Genomic DNA, 23,521 nt, shown 5'->3' on the forward strand with positions numbered 1-23,521 from the left:
CTATGATTCTCCCAAATACCTAGCTTTGCTCATCAGTATCCATCGTTATTTAAATGTTGTTCATTTGACAAATAGAAATAAATCATCAGGCTTCATTTCCATTAATAGGTGAAAGAAGAGTCCATTTTTAGCCAAGTAAGGTCAGTTAGAGTGAATTCCTGATTTGCCAAAGCAGTGACTTTTAAGCCCAGTCTTTGAAGAATTCCTTTGCCATTAAGAGTTTTATTTTATTAGTATTATGTAGATGTGTGTATTGATGTTTTTATAGAAATTAAATATAATGGCTGGTATCTTTGGCCAGAAGAAAGAACACATAATGGAATTGCAATCACAACTAAGATTTTTTAAGTCAACAATTTTATTATCCCTCAGATATTTCATGGAAAAGAGAAGGTAGCAAATGGGTCAGGGTGGAATGAAAAATAAAGTGCAGGTTTGGACATGTTGCTCTATTTACATCTGGGAGCAGGCTCTCCCCCGAGGTCCTGTTCAGCAGCTGCGCTTGTCAGATGCGCCTTTGCAGATACATCCCTGAGGCCTTTGCAGATACAGCCCTGGAGGCGGCAGGAGCAGCAACTCTTCTTGCAGGAGGTGCATTTGCAGGAGGCGGCACAGGTGCAGGGTCCACCAGCCGGGCAGGAGCATTGGGGATCCATTTTGATCAGATGTGAGGCAGGAGGTCTAATGTTGGTCAGGCTGGCCCAGCCGATGTGGCTCAGTTGGTTGAGCATCAACCTATGCACCAAGAGGTCGCTGGTTCCATTCCAGTCAGGGCACATGCCCGGGTTGCAGGTCCATCCCCAGTAGGGGACGTGCAGGAGGCAGCCAACTGATGCTTCTCATCGAAGTTCCTATCTCCCTTCCTCTCTTTCTTAAAAAAAAAATCAATAAAAACATTCAAAGCTGGTCAGGCTGGACCCACTATTGTGGCGCCGCTAGGCTCCATGTGCACCACACGGGCTGCACCTGATCACACGGAGGGACTTGTGTGCCTGTCACGTGGCACATGGTATCCAGCCTCCAGGCCCAAATTCTCAATTGAAAATGGAGATGCCAGCCTGGCCGGTGTGGCTCAGTGGTTGAGCATCAACCTATGAACCAGGAGGACACAGTTCGATTCCCTTTCAGGGCATACACTCAGGCTTTGGCTAGATCCCCAGTGGGGGGCATGCAGGAGGCAGCCAGTCAATGATTCTCAATATTGATGTTTTCTCTCTCTCCCTTCCTTTCTGAAATTGATAAAAATGTATTTTAAAAAGATGAAAATGGAGATCCCAGTCCCGATTTGGTTTGATTGAGGACATCCAGATTCTTGTCTCTATTCATGCTCAATTGTTGTTATACTATTGATTAGGGAGAGTGTGTGCCATGCAAAACTGATGTCGAGAATATTAAAGTAAAAAGTAGAACATTAATCCACAATTTTATTCCTACTACAGTGGGGCCTTGACTTACGAGTGTCCCGACTAATGAGTTTTTTGAGATACCAGCTGTCTCTCGGCCAAGTTTTTGCATTGAGTTGATAGAGTAATTTGAGTTAACGAGATGTCGAGAATATTAAAGTAAAAAGTAGAACATTAACCCACAATTTTATTTCTACTAATTCTTTTGTGAGCAATGAAATGCATAGATCTTCAGTGCACATTGGATGAGTTTTGACAATATACCAGCCTAATGAAGCTATCGAACACTTACTTCCATTAACCCATTCCTGTGTTCCCCACCCTACCTGTCAATCTCCGCCCTACATAAGCACCCTTCTTCTGATTTCCATCACCAGTTTCATCATTGAACTTCATTCAAATGGAATCATACAATAAGTTCTCTTTCATCTGGGCTCTGTCATTTAGCAGGAGGCTTTGGAGATTCATCAGTAATTCTTTTGTAAATTCCTTAGCATTTTCTAGATACACAATCCTGTCATCTGGAAATAAAAAGTTATACTTCTTTTTGTTTAGGTCTTTATACATTTTATGTCTATTTCTTGCCATATTGCAGTAGCTTATTGTAGTCCAGAATTAGTGCTTGAACACAAGTGATAAGAGCAGATATTTTTTCCTTGTTCCCAGTCTTAAGGAGAAAGTAAGTGTTCAATGTTTCACTGTAAAGTATGATGTTAGCCTTTGTTTTCTTTTGCAAGGTTCCAGTTTAATTCTAATTTTCTGAGGGCTTTTATTATGAATGGGTTTGAATTTTATCAAAGGCTTTTTTGCATCTTTTGAAGTGATCATATAGGTTTTTTCTTTTTAGTTATGTTATTCTGGCAAATTACATTGTTTTCAAATATTGAAAGAGTCTTTCCTTCCTGGGATAAACCTAACTTGGTCATGATACATTACCATTTTATATGAGATGTCCCCCAAAAATGTGTGTATGCACTTTGAATAATTATAAAGCCAGTGTTTATTAAAATGCATTTCATTTTTATAATTGAGCTATCAGCTGTTAAAATGTGTACACATTTTGGGGGGCACCCTGTATATTGATGAATTTTATTTGCTCAGATTTTTTTTATGTTTTCATTGATTATTTTTGGAGAGAGAATGGGAGAGGGAGGGAGGGAATGAGAAAGAGAGAAGAGAGAAGAGAGAAAAGAGAGAGAGAGAGAGAGAGAGAGAGAGAGATTTGTTGCCTCCCATATATAAGCACCTTTACCACCGGAGAACCAACCCCCAACCTAGGCATGTGCTCTGACTGGGAGTCAAACCAGGGACCTTTGAGTGCATTGGAGGATGCTCAACCAACTGAACCACACTGGCCAGGCCAATTTGCTCATATTGTAAAGACCTTCGTTCAGTCTGTGCTCAAGAAGGGTATTGATCTGTGGTTTTCTTTTCTTGCCTGCTTTGAGTATCAGTACTGCTGGTTTCATGAATTGAGTTGAGAATTGTTACCACCACCTCCAATTCTAAAACAGTTTGTGTAAGATCAATATGATTTCTTCATTAAATGATTGAAAGGATCTACCAGTGTACATGGCCAGTATTTTCTTTGAGGGAACATTTTATAATTCAGTTTTTAAAATAGATACAGATTTTCTATTTTATCTTGCATCAGTTCTGATAGATTGAGGTTTTCAAGGAACTTTTCTATTCCATTGAAGTTAATGAATTTATTAGCATAAAGTTGTGTGTATTGTTTCTGTTATTTTATTGATAACTGTAGGATAACCAGTGGTAACCCTCCTACTCCTGATTCTGATAATTTGAGTTTTCTATCCTTTTTTCTTAATAACTCTAGTATTAATCTTTTAATATAATTAATCTTATTAATCGTTAGGCAGACATCTTTTGACTTTGTTAATTTTCTGTTTGCTTTCTATTTCATTGCATTCTGGTCTTACTTCCTGTACTCTACTTATTTTGGGTTTAATTTACCCTTTTTCTATCATCTTACAGAAAAACTTAAATTACTGATTTCAAGTCACTCTTCTTTTCTAATATAAGCATTTGAGGCAAAGCATGATCTGTCCTGGGGAATGCTCCACCTAAGCTTGAAGAGAATGTGTAGTCTGCAAACATTGGGTGAAGTGTTCCATAAATGTCCAGTTGAGTTTGTTGCTAGTGTTTTATATCCTTAATACTGTTCTGCCCTGTTCTATCAATTACTGAAATCTCCAACTAATATTGTGTGTTTTCCTTCTGTCAGTTCTTGCTCTGTTGTTAGGAACATATATTTATTATTGCTAAATCCTCCCGATGTATTGACCCTTTTATTTAAAACATCTCACTTTTTATCTAGTAACTAGAGCAGCGGTTCTCAACCTGTGGGTCGTGACCCCTTTGGGGGTCAAACGACCCTTTCACAGGGGTCACCTAAGACCATCGGAAAACACATATATAATTACATATTGTTTTTGTGATTAATCACTATGCTTTAATTATGTTCAATTTGTAACAATGAAAATACATCCTGCATATCAGATATTTACATTACAGTTCATAACAGTAGCAAAATTACAGTTATGAAGTAGCAACGAAAATAATTTTATGGTTGGGGGTCACCACAACATGAGGAACCGCATTAAAGGGTCGAGGCATTAGAAAGGTTTAGAACCACTGAACTAGAGGCACAGTGCACGAATTCGTGCACCCATGGGGTCCCTCAGCCTGGCCTGTGCCCTTTTGCAATCTGGGCCCCTCGGGGGACATCAGACTGCCGGTTTCAAGGATTGGGCCAAAACCGGTAGTCCGATGTCCCCTGAGGGATATAGTCGTGTGTGAAGCGGGAGGCAGCTGGGGAGGAGCCCGAGCTGGGGCTGGGCGCCACTCCTGCTCATCCCGCCCTGCTGTGCCCGCCACTGCCGCTGCTCAATAGTGCTGCCTGGGAGGCGGGAGAGGCTTGCACCTCTGCAGCTGCGCTCAGTCAGCCAGCTTCTAGCTGAGGTGTGCTCCCGCTATGGGAGTGCACTGACCACCAGGGGGAAGCTCCTATGTTGAGCATCTGCCCCCTGGTGGTCAGTGTGCATCATAGCGACTGGTCGTCTGGTCATTCTGTCATTCGGTTGCTTAGGCATGTATATATGTGTGTGTGTGTGTGTGTGTGTGTGTGTGTGTGTGTGTGTGTGTATATAGCTTCTGTCATGGAGTCTGTTTTTCCTGCTGTTTCTCTAGCTCTCTCATTGCTGTTTGCATTCATATCTGTTTCTACACTTTCACTTTCAGCTTAGTTATATCCTTGAATCTACAGTGTATCTCTTGTAGATAGCATGTATGTGGTTTTGCTTTGATCAATCAAGTCTGGTAACTGCTGCCTTTTGATTAGAGTTTTTAGACCATAAAATATAATAATATAATTGGATTTAACATAGTTCATCATTCCCATTTTGCTATTTGTTTTCTGTATGCCTCCTGTCTTTTTTATTCCTGTTTCTCCTTGACTGCTTTCTTTTGTCTTTTTTTTTAAAATCTATTTCTTTATTGATTTCAGAGAGGAAGGGAGAGGGAGAAAGAGATAGAAACATCAATGATGAGAGAGAATCATTGATCGGCTGCCTCCTGCATGCCCCCTCCTGGGGGTCAAGCCCACAACCCAGGCATGTGCCCTTGGCCGGAATCGAACCTGGGACCCTTCAGTCCTCAGGCCGCTCTATCCACTGAGCCAAACCAGCCAGGGCTTAAGGAAATATTTTAATTCCCCTATTGATTTTTAAACTATATTGTAAAAATTATTTTCTTAGTGGTTCTAGGGATCATAACATGCCTCTTTTTTTTTTTTTACGATCTTCAGATTAACACGAACTTAATTCTAGTAAAATGTACAGAATGCCTTCATTACCTTCCCCCTTGGTATTAATATTGTCATGTATAGTAACATCTATTTAAGTAATAAGCCCAATAAAATAGTCTTATGAGTATTGCTTTATATAAGTTATGTCTTTTAAAGAACTTAGATGGGAAATAAGAAAAAAATATGCTGGTAGAGTACTTTGTATTAACACAAATCTAATGTTCTGCATTTTACTCAGTGGATTCGAGTCACCATCTAACATCCGTTCCTTTTAGCCTAAAGGACTGTCTTTAGTATTTCTTACAAGGCAGTTCTACTAGCAACAGATTCTCTCAGTCTTTATGAATTTTGCTTTCATTTTTTGAAGGATAGTTTTAGTGGATATAAAACTTTTGGTTAACAGGGTTGTACATTTTTTTCAGCATTTTGATTTTGTCATTCCCCTGCCTTCTAACCTTTATTGTTTCTGATGGGAAGTCAGCCAAGAATGGTATTGAACCTCTGCTGTATGGGGTGACCTGTTTTTCTCTTCCTGTAGTCAGGATTTTCTGTCCTTGGCTTTCCACAAGTTTACTATGATGTGTCCAGGTATGAATCTCTTTATATGCATCTGATTTGCATTTCATTGAGTGTCATGGATGCATAAATTAAAACTCTTCTTCCAATTTGGAAAGTTTTGTCCATTATTTCTTCAAGAATTTTTCTGCCCTTGCCTTCTTCTCTCCTGGGACTGTTCTATATGTTGGCATGCTTGATGTGTCCCATGTTCTCTAAAGCAGGGGTCCTCAAAGTACGGCCCGCGGGCCACATGCGGCCCGCCGAAAACATTTATCCAGCCTGCCGAGTGTTTTGCCACCGCTGTGTGCATAGGAATTTGTTCATAGTTTTTTTTTTAAACTATAGTCCAGCCCTCCAATGGTCTGAGGGACAGTGAACTGGCCCCCTGTTTAAAAAGTTTGAGGACCCCTGCTCTAAAGCTTTTCATTTATCTTTCTTGTCAGCTCTTCAGATTGGGTTATTTCTATTGCACCAGCTTTGACTGCACTGATGCTTTTTTTCTTCCATTTCAAATCTGATATTGCACTTCCTAGTGAATTTTTACTTGTTATTGTACTTTTCAACTCCATAATTCTTCTTTATAATTTCTCCTTTGTGATGATGCATTCATTGTGGTCATACTTTTCTCTAATTTATTAAAAATCGTTTCCTTTACTTCTTTGAACATAATCATAACATGCACCAGGAATGGGTATCATCCACCATTCCAAATCAGATGAGCCCCTTTACCTGCAGCAGAGAAAATGCCAACCCCATGGCCTGGCCTGGCCTGGCCCGGCCCTGGCTTTCCCTTTCCTGGCGGAACCTCCATGTCAGCCTTGCTGGTCAGCAGCAATTGTGAGACACCCATATTGTAAGTGTCATTTTTCTTTAAATATGCAACTAGAAATTGACAAAATATAGTTATATCCGTTGAGAAAAACAGCACTAAAATGAATCCTGAAATGCATGATGGCCTTTGTAAGGGTTTTGATCATTCTGCCATTCCCTGAACCTTCATGAGAACCAGCACTCACTTCCTTGGCCATTTATCAGTGTGGTGCAGCTCACTCAGCCTCCCTCCTGCACCCCAGTACAGATCTTCTGACTATTATTGTCAGCTCTGTCAAAACATTAGGACGAGGCTTTTTTGTATAACACCAAAAAGGAAGAGAGAAAGCAGAAGAAATGAAAATAAGATAGAGAAGTTGTATATCAAACCATACTTTTAAATCGGGAAGATGTAGAATTCACTACTAGACTTTTCTGGGTTTTAGGTCTGTTTGTGTCAAGGAGCTTTATTACCCATCTGCTTTCCTTTTGAATGCCAGTCCCTTTCAAAGCCAAACTAAACAGAAATGGAACAAAAACTTTTGTGGAAAATCCTCCTCACCAGATGGAGGCATTGATTTACAACCAACAAAAAGAGTTGTGTGACAATAAGACTACACCTGCAGGAGAAAAAAGTTAATAGTAATTGGCTATTCATTTTCATACTTCATAGTGAAATCTCCAGAAATAAAATGTAGAAGCAGAAGTTCACTATAAATGAATATCAGTTTCTTATTTCCAAATGTGTTTTAAAGTTGCTTTAACATCTGTACTCGATTGCAGGAAATACACAGTGAAAAGTAGAAGCATCTATAGTATATCTGCATTATCTCAAAAGTAATTTTATTTTACATTACATTTCCTAGTAGCGGCATGTTTATAACTGTATTTAAAACTCTTACTTATTTACTGAAAAAAAATCAGGTAAGAGCAGTTTCGTTTGAAAAATTTACTGCTTTACACTTAAATTGTACTATAACCTATGACTGAATTTAAACATGGACACCAGAATATAATCAAACGAAATGATGCCTCTAAAAACTACCAAACAAAACAAAAAATAAAAACAAGAAATAGAAAATTATCTGTAAGTTATGGCAGGGATCTTTCCTCTTAAAATACTAGTAAGTCCCTGAAGGAGAAGAATGAATAGAGAAGCCTTCATCATTTCAGAATTCATGAAGAGATTTATAGGAATCATTGGGGAGCAGGGAGGGGAAAGCATTTGGATCCCATTAGACAAAAAAGAGGAAAAGTAGTTGCTGACTGGCTGTCTAGCCAGAGGAAACGTGACAGTTGTTTTATGGTCCTGCTTTTTATATCTGGAGTCCTGTACCCGTCAGAGTTCCAGCAGGAAACATGGCACTTTCAAACTAGATTATTTCTACAGGGTTTAAGAAAGGGACTTTCAACAAAGCTGGGAGAAACGTGGAGAGAAATTACAAGGGCTAGTGCAGCACCCTGGTGCCTGTAATAGTAGAGGTGTTACCACCCCAGGTACAAAGAACCCAGAATAAAGCACATTTACAGTCATATCGTGAAGGCCCTTCTGAGGGGAACTACAGGTCAGGCCCTGGTGGAATACAGACCCTAACTTCTCTTTCATTTCATTCTCTGGCCTCGTGCTGTGGATCCCAGTGTCCACACATCATAGGAAGCTGGAGGGTGGGGGTGGAGGTGGGGGTGAGGGGCTTTGATATGCCTCTTTTCTACAGGTCAGCCTCCTGCTAGGAGAGAAACCAGGTGGAGAAGGGTTGGGAATGCATTTGGAGGGACAAATGGAAGGAAGTTTACCGGGGTTCTTGTTCCAGCATCTAGAAGGGTTCAGCAATCTGGAGAAGGGGCTGTATGTAACTTAGAGTCCAGTGACGAAATATAATTTTGAAAGGCATATGGGGGTCAGAGGAGCTTAGCTAAAAGGAACTAAGATCTCCTGTCTCGGGACCCCATGCTTTTTATTGACATAAATTGTCCTGAGGCGAGGCAGAGATATACACTTCAAAGGGGTAGGGTTTCCTATACAGAGGCATTGTCAGAATGGGGGAATTAGCCTACGGCTGTTCAGGTGTTTGGCCAGTAAGAGGCAATAACATGTAGATTAAGATGCCCTGAGCTGTCTGGCAGCAAACAATCATCCCTTTTCAGGTTTGGGGAAATGCCATCAGCCCTTCTCAACAGGTGACAACATATGTGACTCAGCCCTTGTTGAGTCCCCAAGTTCCATCAACCTTTTGATGAAACTCTTGAAATTATGACATGCTGGAATTGGCTCCCGGCAGAAGTTGACCCATTTGCTTGCTATTTTAGGATGCTACTCTTATGGAGCCTACAGGTCAGTGGAAAGATCTGGGCAAAAACTACTACAACAAAGTTAAATATGGACATGAATAAGAAAAGCATGCATGGCAATTACAGGACTCTGATCCAACATTTTTAATGACGGATTTCCCTCCCATCTCATGGGGCAGTTTGTGGCCCCCTCTCTTTTGAACCACATCAAGTATTTCTGTGACCAGCTGATGAGTTTAGTAGAATTTTACATTTTTTTTAAGCTACTGTGTGCCAAACATTTTGTTAAAAGTGGTCTGGACTAAAGGGGCCTGTTCACCTGTATGCATCAAAGCCCAGTCAAATGAAAACAAGAGTTTGCAGCAAAGTGATGGTTTATTAGTTGATGAAATGGCTCCAAACTCGGAGTCACTGGTGAGCTAATGCATAAAGACCTGGCTCCCCGATGGCTTCCAGGGAATGAGTTACATAGAGGGGGAAAACCATTAATCATGGTGGCCAATGGAGTTGGGGTCGTGGGCTGTACTGATCGGTTGGGGTCAGGGCAGGGAGTAGTGGCTCATTGTATCACGTCCTGACATTACCCATGGTGTTGTTCTGTCTGGTCTCTTAAGGCTGTGGTCTATAGTGTCTTCCACTTTCATGGGCCTGGAGCTGAAATGCAACTAAAGTCAAGATGTTATCTTTAGCTGGACCAAAACTGTCTCTACAGTTTAATGCCAACCAGAATCTGATGATTAAGGAAGAGAATGGACGGACAGAAAGGAGAACAGGTCATGTTAAAGAAATAAAGTTTCTATGTGGTTATAAAAGTTGATAATATAAAGTGGGTAAATACTCAATTCCAGCCCTCAAGGGCCTGATAGGATGAGAGGGAGAAAGGACATCTTTAAACAATGTCTGGAGGACCTGTCCATGGAGAGCAGACGGGCCGGGGGCGGGGGGTGACGGGGACCCATCTCTCCTCTGCAGTGCTCTATGTGTATTAAATCATTCTTCCTCTGACTGACGCAGTGGGGTTCATTCTGTTATCGTTCCATTATTATTCCCATTTTACATGGGAGAAAACCGAAGCACAGAAGGTTTAAATAACATGCCGAGGTCACACAGTGAGCAAGAAACAAAGGTGGGATTTCAGTTAGGTAGTGTTGCTCTAGCTCCTCTCCCATTCTAACCATTCCAGAGCCCTCCTACCCACTTTTCAACTCTGAAAGTTAATGAAGAAAAAGAGGAAGAGTGATGGGAAGAAGTATTTTTAGTGATAATAGCTGTCATTAATGAGGAACTTCTGTGTTCCCCTCATTGTGTTAACCACTTTTACTTTTTTTCAGACCTTTCAGTGCTAAATAATAAATTAATGTTTTTTTATCTTATCAAACCACCTATACTATAAAGAAGTTAAAAGCATGCCATAATGATTCAAGTCTCACACCAAGTCTCTATGAATACTTTGCAATGGGGACATTACATCTATCAGATGTGATCATATAATGAGATTCATCACTGCTGAAAATAGAATAATAAAGTAGCAACACCAATATAAACACTTTTATTTTCTTATATATTTTTACTCTATTATCTAATATTTTAGTCATCATGGTTCATACTAAAATATTTTTATTTTAAACTAATTTATGGCTATAAAAATCCTAGTTTAACTTAAACTCTCTCCTTTACACAATAACACCCTAGTAGCTAAAATCAAAGCAGCCTGGCTATTTCTGTTTCATTTGTTCATTTATTTTGCTTTTAGATTCCACATATAAGTAAAATCATATGGTATTTCTCTGACTTATTTCATTTAGCATAATATCCTCTAGGTCCATCCATGCTGTTGCAAATGGTAAGATTTCATTCTTTTTAATGGCCAAGTAATATTCCATTGCATATATGTACCACAGCTTTTTTATCCACTTGTCTATTGATGGGCACTTGGGTTGTTTCCATATCTTGGCTATTGTCAGTAATGCTGCAGTGAACATAGGGATGCATATATCCCAGCGGTTCTCAACCTGTGGGTCGCGACCCCTTTGGTGGTTGAACGACCTTTTCACAGCAGTCGCCTAAGCCCATCCTGCATATCAGATATTTACATTACGATTCATAACAGTAGCAACATTACAGTTATGAAGTAGCAACGAAAATAATTTTATGGTTGGGTCACAACATGAGGAACTGTATTTAAAGGGCCAGAAGGTTGAGAACCACTGATAGATCCTTTCGAATTAATGTTTTGGGTTTCTTCAGATATATATCTAGAATTGGGATCACAGAGGGCGGGGAGGTGCTGGGTGAAAAGGTGAAGGGATTAAGTACAAATTGGGAGTTACAAAATAGTCATGGGGATGTAGTAGGTGTACCGGTTAATAATTCGGATTTTTTTCAATAGATGGAGTTACACATATGTTGATATATATGCGACTTGATATATATGCTATTTTGTTGTATTGACAACAAGCTTCAAAACTTCATGTGTCAAATTTTCTGAAGGTGTGAACATCATAGATATTTTTACACTTAAAAATGTAGAATTTTGTGCCAAAAAAGGAGCATTTGCGGGAAGTTTTAATTCATTATTTTGAAGCAAAAGTTATTGTATACTTCAGGAAGCTTATGGTGAACATGCTCCATCTCAAGATAGTTGTGAACGCTGGTTTAAATGCTTTAAAAGTGATGATTTCGATGTGAAAGACAAAGAACGTCCAGGTCAACCGAAAAAGTTTGAAGACCAACAATTAATTACAAGCATGATTGGATGAAGATGCATGTCAAACCAAAAACAACTTGCAGAAAGATTAAATTGTTGCTCAGCAAACAATTTCCGATCATTTACAAGCAATGGGAAAGATTTTAAAGGAAGAAAAATGGGTGCCACATCAACTGAATGAAAGACAAATGGAAAACCAAAAAGCCATCAGTAAAATGTTGCTTCAACAGCACAAAAGAAAGTCTTTTTTGCATCGAATTGTGACTGGCGATGAAAAGTGAATTTATTTTGAGAATTCCAAATGCACAAAATCATGGGTTGATCCAGGTCCACCATCAACATCGACTGCAAGGCCAAATCGCTTGGGAACAGAAGACAATGCTCTGTTTTTGGTGGGATCAGGAAGGTGTGGTGTATTATGAGCTTCTAAAACCAGGTGAAACCGTTAATACTGATCGCTACAACAAATAATCAACTTGAACCACGCTTTGATTGTGAAATGACCAGGATGTGCCAGAAGACATGGCAAAGTAATTTTGCTTCATGATAACGCACCATCACACATTTCAAAACCAGTTAAAGACACATTAAAATATCTTGCCTGGGAAGTATTAACCCACCCGCCATATTCACCAGACCTTGCTCCTTCAGGTTCCCACTTGTTCCGATCGATGGCACACGCACTTTCTGAGCAGCACTTCAAAACGTACGAATAAGTGGAAAATTGGGTCTCTGAATGGTTTGCCTCAAAACAAGAAACGTTCTATTGGGACGGTATCCACAAATTACCTTATAGATCGGGGAAATGTGTAGCTAGCGATGGACGTTACTTTGAATAGAGCACTTTTGATGTTTCTCTTGAAATTATCATGTTTTCTTTGATTACAAAATCCGCATTGGTAAGTACAGCATAGGGAATATCGTCAGTAATATTATAATGACTGTGTATGGTGCTAGGTGGGTACTTAAAGTATATGATTGTCTACTATGCTGTATACCTGAAACTAATACAATATAATACTGAGTATAAACTGCAACTGAAAAAGAACTTTCTTTTAATAGGGAAGAAGAATCTGATGCAAAGCATGTATTTGCATAAATGTAATTTCATCTTTAAATATAGTTGCTTTCATCCTAGTCGGTTTGGCTCAGTGGATAGAGCATTGGCCTGCAGACTGAAGGGTCCCAGGTTCGATTCCAGTCAAGAGCACATGCCCAGGTTGCGGGCTTGATCCCCAGTGTGGGGCAGGAGGCAGCTGATCAGTGATTCTCTCTCATTATTGATGTTTCAATCTCTCCCTCACCCTTCCTCTCTGAAATCAATAAAAATATTTTTAAAAAATAAAATAAAAATATTTGCTTTCTACTAAAGCAGACAAACAACTGAAAATTCTGACAGCTTGTACATTGCTGGAGAGTTGGCTCTGATGTCACTGCCATTGTCCTTCATGACCTGTGCCACCTTGTCAGAGGCATGTGATTGGGCTGCTATGACACATCACTTCAACCATGCACACATAAAAAACACCAAAAAAAACCCAAAAACCAGTCTGGCTAAACATAGCTTCGTAAACCTTTATGATTGCCTAGGTAGATATAGAAAGATCTGGCTTTTCCATACAACACACTGTCTTCATGGTTTCTCTTCAGGACACTAAGTAAAATGTTGCTTCTCTCTGGCAATATGTAGAGTAGCTATGCACAGACCATTAGTGTTCAGTAATATATTAATATATAAAGAGGTAATGTGCAAATTAGGCCAGGATGCCATAACGGGACGACCATCAGGAAGAGGTTGTGCACGTAGGTGAGGCCAGGAGCGGAGATGGAGACAGAGACAGGGGCCTGCCGAGCCAGTGCGGACACAGGAGGAGTGGGGGCGGGGGAGCCTGGGGTGGAAGTCAGGTGCCAGTCCCGGCAGCCCAAGGCGGCAGCCTGCGGGTTGCCTCCTCGCATGGCGGGTGGCGGGGCTCCTTGTCTCGCGCAATTTCAATCGCGCGCTGGGCCTCTAGTAAGTTAATAATCTCACAACTTAAAATCACCAGCATATTTCTTGTAGAAGCCACAGTTCTTTCAATAGAAGGCTGTTAAGGACATACACAAAGAAACCAAAATATCCCCTAAGACCTTAAGCATAAGGTGTGTAATCAACTCTCAGATTGAAAAATATCTGTATGACTCATAAACTGTGATTACATTATAACCCTATTTCTGAGGTAGGAAAAAAAATTGCAGAATAACACTGGGTTTTTTCCCCTGAGCCTGCTTTATTCTCTGGCCCTGAAGTGATGTAGGTGCTTAGGAAAGCATGTTAAGACTTTGTCTACTCGGATACTGTTTCTTGCCCAGTGAATGCAGTTTGTGGCTGTAGAAATAGTAAACTCTCACCCTGTTAAGCAGTAAGTGAGACCGGTTGACCTTCCAGTCATTCTGAATCCTTGTGAGGTTCACGTACTTGGAGTTGTAGAAGTATTCAGGGGCAGTTCCATCTGAATGCACAGAGACACCATTTATTGGATTTGTATTTGTATTATGCTGAACGTGTTTGCATACTATGTCTCTACTAGAGGATTTGTGCACCAGTGGGGTCCCTCGGCCTGGCCTGCAGGGATCAGGCTGAAACCGGCAGTCCAACATCCCACTCTGCAAAGTTGCTGTCACTCAATAGCTCCTGTGTTGAGCATCTGCCCCCTGGTGGTCAGTGCGTGTCATAGCTACTGGTCGGCCAGTCACTTAGTCCTTTATATATATAGATTTTAGGTTTTGAGGCATTATCTTCTCCTTCCCTGAGTTCTGCTTATATAGCATTTGCTGAATATTGTGGGTATAGTCACAGCATGAGTAATTATTTAACCTCTCAACGCTCTCATTTTCATAATTCTAAAAGTTGTGTCATCATTCCTCCTTTTAGGGTTGTTGTAAGAAATAAATTAACAAATGTCAATAATGTCATTATAATAGGTACCATTTAATTAACACCCAGGAATTTGCATGATTACTAAGTTATTTACATAATATTACAGATTATGATGAAGCCACTATTATTATTATCCCTGTTTTACTGATGAAGAAACTGAAGCTCAGAGAGGTTTAGTAACTTGCCCAAGGTCACACAGCTACTGTGTGGGGAAGGCAGAACTTTCATCCTCTTCTGCCTGACTCTGAAGCTCCAAGCCACTCGCTGTGCTGCAGTCATTGCAGAATCGTTTACTGAACTTGCCTCAGATGCAGTCTTTTGTGATCAATGAAAAGCCTTCCCCCACCCAAAATGTACAAATTAGAATGCATATCAGGAATATTTTCATATGCAGCAATCTGTTTTATCCAAGTCTGGAGGCATCTTAGGCTCAATACATATGGCTTAGGAGAAATTCTCTGTGAAGACCAACACCATCTTTTTTGACAGCCAAAATAATTTCTAAAAGATAGCACTTATGTTCTCTTTAATGTGTGTGCTTAATTTTTAACACAGTGTGCGTACATATGCCATTAAGAGTTCTTAGTGACACTGGATGGTTTTAGTTCTCTCTTACGGTAGCTGTAGGTGAGGTTCACATCTCTCTCTCTGGCCAACACCAGTGAGACCAGTGCTCAGGATACTTCGATAGCCCTGGTGGCTGACTGTCCCCCAGAACAAGGCTGCACATTTGTGTCTTTGTAGTTACTCTCCTCGTGTCCCTTCAGTGCCTGGAGGCCTGTGGTTGGGGGTTATAGACAGAAATGCTGGAGCCTGTTTGCCTTTGGGGATGACACTCAATAATCCATTCATCAGGGAAGGGCCTCTCTCCGCCAACTCCACAGTTAGACATTTACTTCCATGTCTAAAGAGAGTAGGATTGATTGTTTTTTTTTAATCTGGTAACTGCATATGACCTTGGATACCATATAATTTAACACTCCTTCCTTCACATAGTGACCCCTCCCCCCCACATACACACACAAACACTCATTTTACCAGTGAGTACCAGAAGCCTAGTCAAGCTACCGTTAAGTATTGGCAGAACTCAAATTTAGTCCATGTGTCTCCCTTTCCAGCCAACTTTACAGCAGATTATGTAACTTTGAAGGAAATAGACTATTTTGTGGGGTGTTTTTTTTTAAATGATCTCTGATACATGTTCCCTGTAATTCAATAACATTTGGTTATTTTTCCAAAGCTCTGGAATTCTTAGGGGGGAAAAATTAGCGTTACCAAAACAAATTTGTAAATAATTATCCTAAAAGTTTCCTCCTGTGTGGTGAAATGGGATTTCATTGGCTTATCTCTAAGACCTTCTGATAATGCACAATATAATAATATATTTATAGTAATATAGACAAGAACATTAAGGCCATACTGATTCACAATGTTTATAAGTACCCAAGAATCAAATGAAAAAGATAATTAGGCATTGTTTTTACAAATTCATTTTTATTATACTGACACTGTCGACATGAAAGATGCTGTTTTTGCCCTAACTGGTTTGGCTCAGTGGATAGAGTGTCGGCCTGGGGACTGAAAGGTCCCAGGTTCGGTTCCGGTCAAGGGCATGTACCTTGGTTGCGGGCACATCCCCAGCAGTAGGTGTGCAGGAGGCAGCTGACCGATGTTTCTCTCTCATCGATGTTTCTAACTCTATCCCTCTCATTTCCTCTCTGTAAAAAATCAATAAAATATATTTTTAAAAAGAAAGATGCTATTTTCTAACATTTAATTAATTTTCTCTGAGAAAGCATATATGTTTTGGTTTCATTTGAACTGGATAATAGTTTCCAAATTATCTTTAGTTAATTTATGTTTACTTTATTTGAGATTCTAATATATGTCCAGGTATTTTATCTTCACATTATTCTCTTGAAAGTTTTATATAGAAATTTACAGTAAGCTGCTTTTGCTCATAAAAAATTTTATATGCAGACAATTCTGTCCTCTTTAATGCTCAGCATATAGGGTGTTCTTTTTAAAAGTATCAACTATTTGTGCCATCCAAGTGATAGAATTTGGGAGGGGTAAAAGAGGGAATGGGGGAGATAAATGGGAATGGAAAGAGACTTGGGATGGTGAACACACAATACAATATACAGATGATGTATTGTACACCCGAAACCTATATAATTTTAGTAACCAATATCAACCCAATAAATTAAATGAAAATATAAATTAAAGAGATTACTTTAGCATCAAACCTATACTAAAAAGAATGTCACTCTGGTTTTTTGAAGACTCCTCATATACATACCTATGAGGATGCTGTATTATCTTGGTGTTGGAATCATGGCATCAGCTGGCCTTCAGCTTGTGTGTGGCGGCGAATCATTTACAGGTATCGCCAGTAGAAATCTACAGAGAACAATGTTCCTGTATTTAGTTGGCTGAACAAAGAAGATACAGCATCACAGAGTATCACTTAATGCACAACTGTTATTTCCAAATAAAATTTTTATTGCCATCTGTAAAAAAATTTTAACTCTCTAATATGATTGGACACATTAATCATTTTTATGTACTGTTGTGCTTTATCTAGCATCAGCGTTAGAGACTCTTCGGTCCTCAGCACTTTTGTTAACAGTAACAGCAGTGATCATGAAATCCCCATGATATCCTAGTGTGGAAGTACCCAAGTTACATTTGGGCTCATTGGAAAAGCACATTTAACGCTTTCTTGCCTGTTCATGACTATGAACCGGCCCTTCCATCCTGGGATGGGAAAGTACCTTCAGAAGAAGCTAACTTAGATATTAGTCAGATCGAAGTATGCAGGTGCAGAGACAATTGCATGGGGTCGAGAGGGTCAAGGATCAGAGTCAGTGTTTGGGGCTGTAGAAGGAACGTGGACTCTGGAGTGTGTAGCGCAGGATTAAGTCATGAATTGACCAGTGAAATTTGTGTGCATTTCAGCGAGTGACTTAGCAATTTTGAGCTTCCTCATGTGTGAAATAGAGATCATGATACTGTGCACGTGGTTACTGTGAGGCTTAGTGGAACAGTGTCACGGTACCTGGAGCATTACTGAGGAGGTCCGTGTGAATGTTCCTTGCGTATGAATCTCGACTGCTTGCATTCTCACCAAGCTTCACTTAGTTTCATGATATTGAAAGGAAAAAAATCAGTATAAAGAAGAGAGGGTCTTTTCTGGTATGAATTGTTTTATGTGGATCCTTTATGTCCACAGGCATAAAGCCAGTGCGAGAAAATGAATTTCACACATTAGCCTTCTGCAAACGCCTCCTCCTGTTCCAGGATCACTTTAGCCAGTGTCACTTAACCCCGAGGTGAAAATGAATATAGCAAGAGGGAGAAACCGTTGTTAAATGTATTACAGTAGCCAAGCTATCAAATTAAACATGTTACTTATGGTGTTCCTGATTGTCAACCGAATTTATGTATTAATGTTTCAAGATAGCATGTGCAGAGGTTCCGTCAGCCCCTCATTATTACTGTGGAGGCTTCGTGGTTATATTCTGGCATGGAAGTCAAACATCACAGTCTCTTCTGCCTCCTCGGGCACAGCCCATATGCACAGCCAGCAGGGTTTGTGGAAAAGTAGCAATTGCTCTGAGCTGCCCATTTTCATTTATTACTCAGTGCTAAACAATAGAACTAAATTAGTGTTTGGTTTTCACGGGATTAGCTGAACCCTGCTGTTAGGAACATAAAGAAACAGGCACGGACACATGGGATGAATCATATTTGTTAGCAATTTAAATACAACTGAACTCTTTAAAAAAAGGTGATATATAACATTGTGCTGAATTATTAGTAATTGGTTGTTTTATATTGTCTTTTTGTTCATTCCACATATACTTTACATCGGTACTTTAGCTTTGCCTTATTTTCCTTTTAATCCCTGAGGTGTGCAGTGGCTTTTCGTAATGAATCTCTTAAACTAGAATCCAAGCTGTTGCCCAAATATTGATGGATTTTTGGACACATTCCTTCAGCATGGTTGCAACATTCCAACTTGACTACCCCAGATAATCAAGCATTGGGTGATATACGTTAGAAAGTTCCACATAACACCTGTATGTTTTCATGGATCATCATTAGCAGTTCTCATTTGTAATTTGCACATACCATATATTTGCACAGAAGCACCATTTTTTAAAGCAACTTACTAACTAATCAGTGAATTAAATCAAAGTGTTAATTTATGGCAGAAATTACAATACTAGTGAGTATTGTTTCCTGAATAAATAGTGTCATTTCATTTTTCTCCCAGTATGTTGCTTTATAGGAAGGAATACTTTCTGAATTGATTAAGAATCTCATTTTTGGGAGAGACCAAGATGGCGGCATAGGTAAACACCGCAGACTGCTGCCGCAAACAACCACTTCAAAAATACAACTAAAAGACGGAACGGACATCACCCAGAACCACAGGAAGGCTGGCTGAGGAGAGACTCTTCAACTAGAAGGAAAAATAACAGCACACCGAGGCTCAGAGGAGGCGCAGTGTGGAAAAAACTCAGGTGCGGAGGTGCGCGCGCAAAGCGGGCTGGTGGCTGAGAGCGCGGTTGTCGTTTTCGGTCAGGGGGGAGTCTCAGACTCTGAGCTCCAGATACGGGCGAATCGCTGGGGACTCGGACCCAAACGGGAGAAGCGGGAGTGTCTGGCATCAGTTGGAAGGCAGCTTTCCCTCCGAGGTTTGCAGCGGTTCCGGGGGTTCTGAGAAGCAGAGCCTCTGGGAACGGGACTGAGAGGGGCCATAACCGCTCCCTCCGCCCGCCCGCCCTGTTGAGCCCGCCCCGCCCAAGCCCTGCGCAGAGCCATTTGCCAGATCGCCTCAGGCAAAGGCTAGATTAGCACCTCCCCAGAGGACAGAAGTTTTCCGCGGCAGACACAGCTGATTCACACAGCCAGTCGGCCTGGTGGTCAAATCCCTCTAGTATTAACTACAACAATCAAGGCTCAACTAGAACAAGACTGCGCACAAAGACCACTAGGGGGTGCACCAAGAAAGCATAAAAAATGCGGAGACAAAAAAACATGACAGAAATGGAGGATATAGAGCTAAAAATCGCAATTTTGAGGGCTTGCAAAAATGTGCTAGAAGCTGTCAATAAACTTGAGGAGAGAGTCACGAAAACTAATGAGACCCTCGATGCTATGATAAAGAACCAACTAGAAATTAAGCATACACGGACTGAAATAAAGAATATTATACAGACACCCAATAGCAGACCAGAGGAGCGCAAGAATCAAGTCAAAGATTTGAAATGCGAAGAAGCAAAAAACACCCAACCGGAAAAGCAAAATGAAAAAAGAATCCGAAAATACGAAGATAGTGTAAGGAGCCTCTGGGACAGCTTCAAGCGTACCAACATCAGAATAATAGGGGTGCCAGAAGATGAGAGACAGCAAGATATTGAAAACCTATTTGAAGAAATAATGGCAGAAAACTTCCCCCACCTGGTGAAAGAAATGGACTTACAGGTCCAAGAAGCGCAGAGAACCCCAAACAAAAGGAATCCAAAGAGGACCACACCAAGACACATCATAATTAAAATGCCAAGAGCAAAAGACAAAGAGAGAATCTTAAAAGCAGCAAGAGAAAGAGACTCAATTACCTACAAGGGAATACCCATACGACTGTCAGCTGATTTCTCAACAGAAACTTTGCAGGCCAGAAGGGAATGGCAAGAAATATTCAAAGTGCTGAATACCAAGAACCTACAACCAAGAATACTTTATCCAGCAAAGCTATCATTCAGAATTGAAGGTCAGATAAAGAGCTTCACAGATAAGGAAAAGCTAAAGGAGTTCATCACCACTAAACCAGTATTATACGAAATGCTGAAAGGTATCCTTTAAGAAGAGGAAGAAGAAAAAGGTAAAGATACAAATTGTGAACAACAAACATGCATCTATCAACAAGTGAATCTAAGAACCAAGTGAATAAATAATCTGATGTACAGAATGAACTGGTGATTATAATGAATCAGGGACATAGAAAGGGAATGGACTGACTTTAAAGCAACTTATAATCAGTGAATTAAATCAAAGTGTTAATTTATGGCAGAAATTACAATACTAGTGAGTATTGTTTCCTGAATAAATAGGGTCATTTCATTTTTCTCCCAGTATGTTGCTTGATAGGAAGGAATATTTTCTGAATCGATTAAGAATCGCATTTTTACTTAGGAGGTATATTATTATTTTGATAGTTGCATTTGCCTTTCATTTTTTTCTCCCTTCCAACTAAGTGCATTACAGAGAACCCCATATAGTCTGTGGTTAAATGATGTCATTGGGACTTTCATTATGTGTCAACATTTTTTCTGTAATTTAATTATGAAATTTTTCATTCTGAAAATTTTTTTATAAACATGCAGAAAATGCACCACCCAGATATAGCAAATGTTTTTCCATACAGGCTTCAGGTTTCTTCTTGAAAGAAATAAGTAATTCACGTGATGGAAATCCTGACCATCCTCTGCCTCCTTCGCTCGAGGGAGCGGGGCAGGAGTGTGTATGTGGTGCGGTTACATCTGGTTTTAAAGGGTTGCAGAATAGAGATGTTGCATATATTGGACATGATACAGTCTGCCCTAGCAGACTGAAACATAAGTTAAGAAAATCAAAGACCATAATTTTTTCTACTTTTGGAGGACAAGCTAATTGACCACTATGAACTAAAAGTGGTCTCCGGTGAAGGGGCTAGTGCCGTGGTCGGCAAACTGCGGCTCGCGAGCCACATGCGGCTCTTTGGCCCCTTGAGTGTGGCTCTTCCTAAGCCTTAGGAGTACCCTAATTAAGTTAATAACAATGTACCTACCTATATAGTTTAAGTTTAAAAAATTTGGCTGTCAAAAGAAATTTCAATCGTTGTACTGTTGATATTTGGCTCTGTTGACTAATGAGTTTGCCGACCACTGGCTAGTGGATTGCCAGCACGTTCCAGTTCACAGCGCCCTTATGCATTTTATTTTATTATTTTTAATATATTTTTATTGATTTTAGAGAGGGGAAAGGAGAGGGGGAGAGAGAGATAGAAACATCAATGATGAGAGGGAATCATTGATTGGCTGCCTCCTGCACGCCCCCTACTAGGGATCGAGACCGCAACCAGGGCATATGCCCCCGACTGGAATCGAACCCGGGACCCTTCAATCCACAGGCTGATGCTCTATCCACTGAGCCAAATGGGTAGGGCCCCCTTATGCATTTTATATCCACATGTGGAATTATTCCTGTCTAAGGAGGGTCTTAGACCTGAAACAGTAACAGAACTGCCACCTTCTCACCTGCTAACCCTCCCCACCACCACCTTTCTTCTCATCTTTGAAGGAACCTCTTTGAAATCATGATGAAAATCTGAACTTTAAAAGGCCAGACCTTTGTCTGTTTCCTTTTGTGTGTCTAAATGGTTTCCGCTACATACTAGGAGTTGCATAAATATTTATTGCATGAATGAATGCGTCGATCAGTCACAGATAATGAGAACTTTTCCCATTTTCCTGAGATTTTTAGAGTTTCGTCATTACTCCATCCTAACCTCTTATCCATGATCTTAATTTCTGACTTTGCATAGCTGGAGGGCTCCCTGGAGAGGTCAGTACTTTACTTTTAGTTACTAATATGTCTGCATCTAAATGAGGACAAGAAACTATTTCCCCCAAATGTTTTCAGTGAAAATTATCAGGCATGTTGAGAGAACTGCATAGTAAACAACCATACACTTACCACCTAGATTCTGTGATTAATGTTTTACCTTTTTGCTTTATTGCATTTCTTCATCAGCCTTTTTTATTATATGCAATTACCAGTATACCCCACCCTTAACATATCATCATTTACCCCCAAATGTTTTTCAGTGAAAATTATCAAATATACAGGCATGTTGAGAGAACTGTATAGTAAACAACCATATACTTACCACCTAGATTCTGTGGTTAATGTTTTACCTTTTTGCTTTACTGCATTTCTTCATCAGCCTTTTTATTTTATGCAATTACCAGTATACCCCACCCTTAACATATCATGTCATGCATATCATTTAATAGAGTTCATTCTTTGTTGACAGATCTCTCATTTGTTTGTTTTAAAGGTGAAATTTACATGCTATAAAACATATAAATCCTGAGTGCACCATTAGCTGAGTTTTGAAACGCCTACATCAGTATGGAACAAACCATAGATTAAACATAGGACAGTTTTATCTCCTGAAAGTTTCTCATCTCCCCTCCCAGCCAGTCCCTGTCCCTAAACCCAGAGGCAACCTCAATTCTGACTTTTTCCACCATAGATTAGTTCCAAGCAACCAGTTATTAGCAAATGACTTTTTCATCATTAAAAAAATAAAAAAAGCAGTGGTTGGATTTGGCCATGTTCATAGGTGGCCTGAAGGTTGAATAAGCAAGCCACTTTTCATTTTCACATCAGTATAATTTTCTGAGGATGTCATTTCTGCTTCTCTCCCAGCCATCTTCTAATTCCTTGTTCACAGTTACAGGTGAGCTAAGGGAGGAGGAAACTCCTTGGTAAGTTAGATAAGCACATCATTTCAGAAATAAATTCAGCCAGCATTTATTAAGCGCTTACGTTGTACCAATTACTGGGCTAGACATGCAGGGTACCAAAATGAATAAAACATGTAGAAGTCACAGTATAGGGGATTGACACATAGCCAGTACCTGTTAATCATTCATTTATCATGTTCAAAAAGTACCTCCTGCGCCTCTCCTGTGTGTCAGGCAATGGGGATACAGCCCTGAACAAGATAAGTTGGTTCCTGCCCCCAGGAGCTTCAGCCGAGTTGAAGGCCATCCTTAGTAATTATAAGTGTGCCGGGGATCACAAATCCCAATGCAGAGTTACAGGAATTTATAGTGGGAAGCTAGAACTTAGGCCTTAGGGGAGGATGTAGGCAGTCAGAGAAGGCTTCCTGGAAGAAATTGCCTTTAAGCTGATAGCTAAAGGGCAGGCGGGAGTGAGCTAGGGTGAAGCGG

The 23,521-nt window shown here is 40.2% G+C and overlaps 1 protein-coding gene and 1 pseudogene across 1 annotated transcript in view; one reads left to right on the top strand and one right to left on the bottom strand.

Annotated features, from left to right (window-relative positions):
• NWD2 (NACHT and WD repeat domain containing 2) overlaps positions 1-23,521 on the top strand; it is a gene marked incomplete at its 5' end in the record, with an annotated part of 139,696 nt that overhangs the window by 19,082 nt on the left and 97,093 nt on the right. The gene's annotated exons all lie outside the window — the stretch shown is intronic.
• LOC102251860 lies at positions 490-656 on the bottom strand (annotated as a pseudogene).

The sequence above is a fragment of the Myotis brandtii genome, unplaced genomic scaffold, assembly GCF_000412655.1.
Source record: "Myotis brandtii unplaced genomic scaffold, ASM41265v1 scaffold1299, whole genome shotgun sequence".
NCBI classification, from domain to species: Eukaryota; Metazoa; Chordata; class Mammalia; order Chiroptera; family Vespertilionidae; genus Myotis; species Myotis brandtii.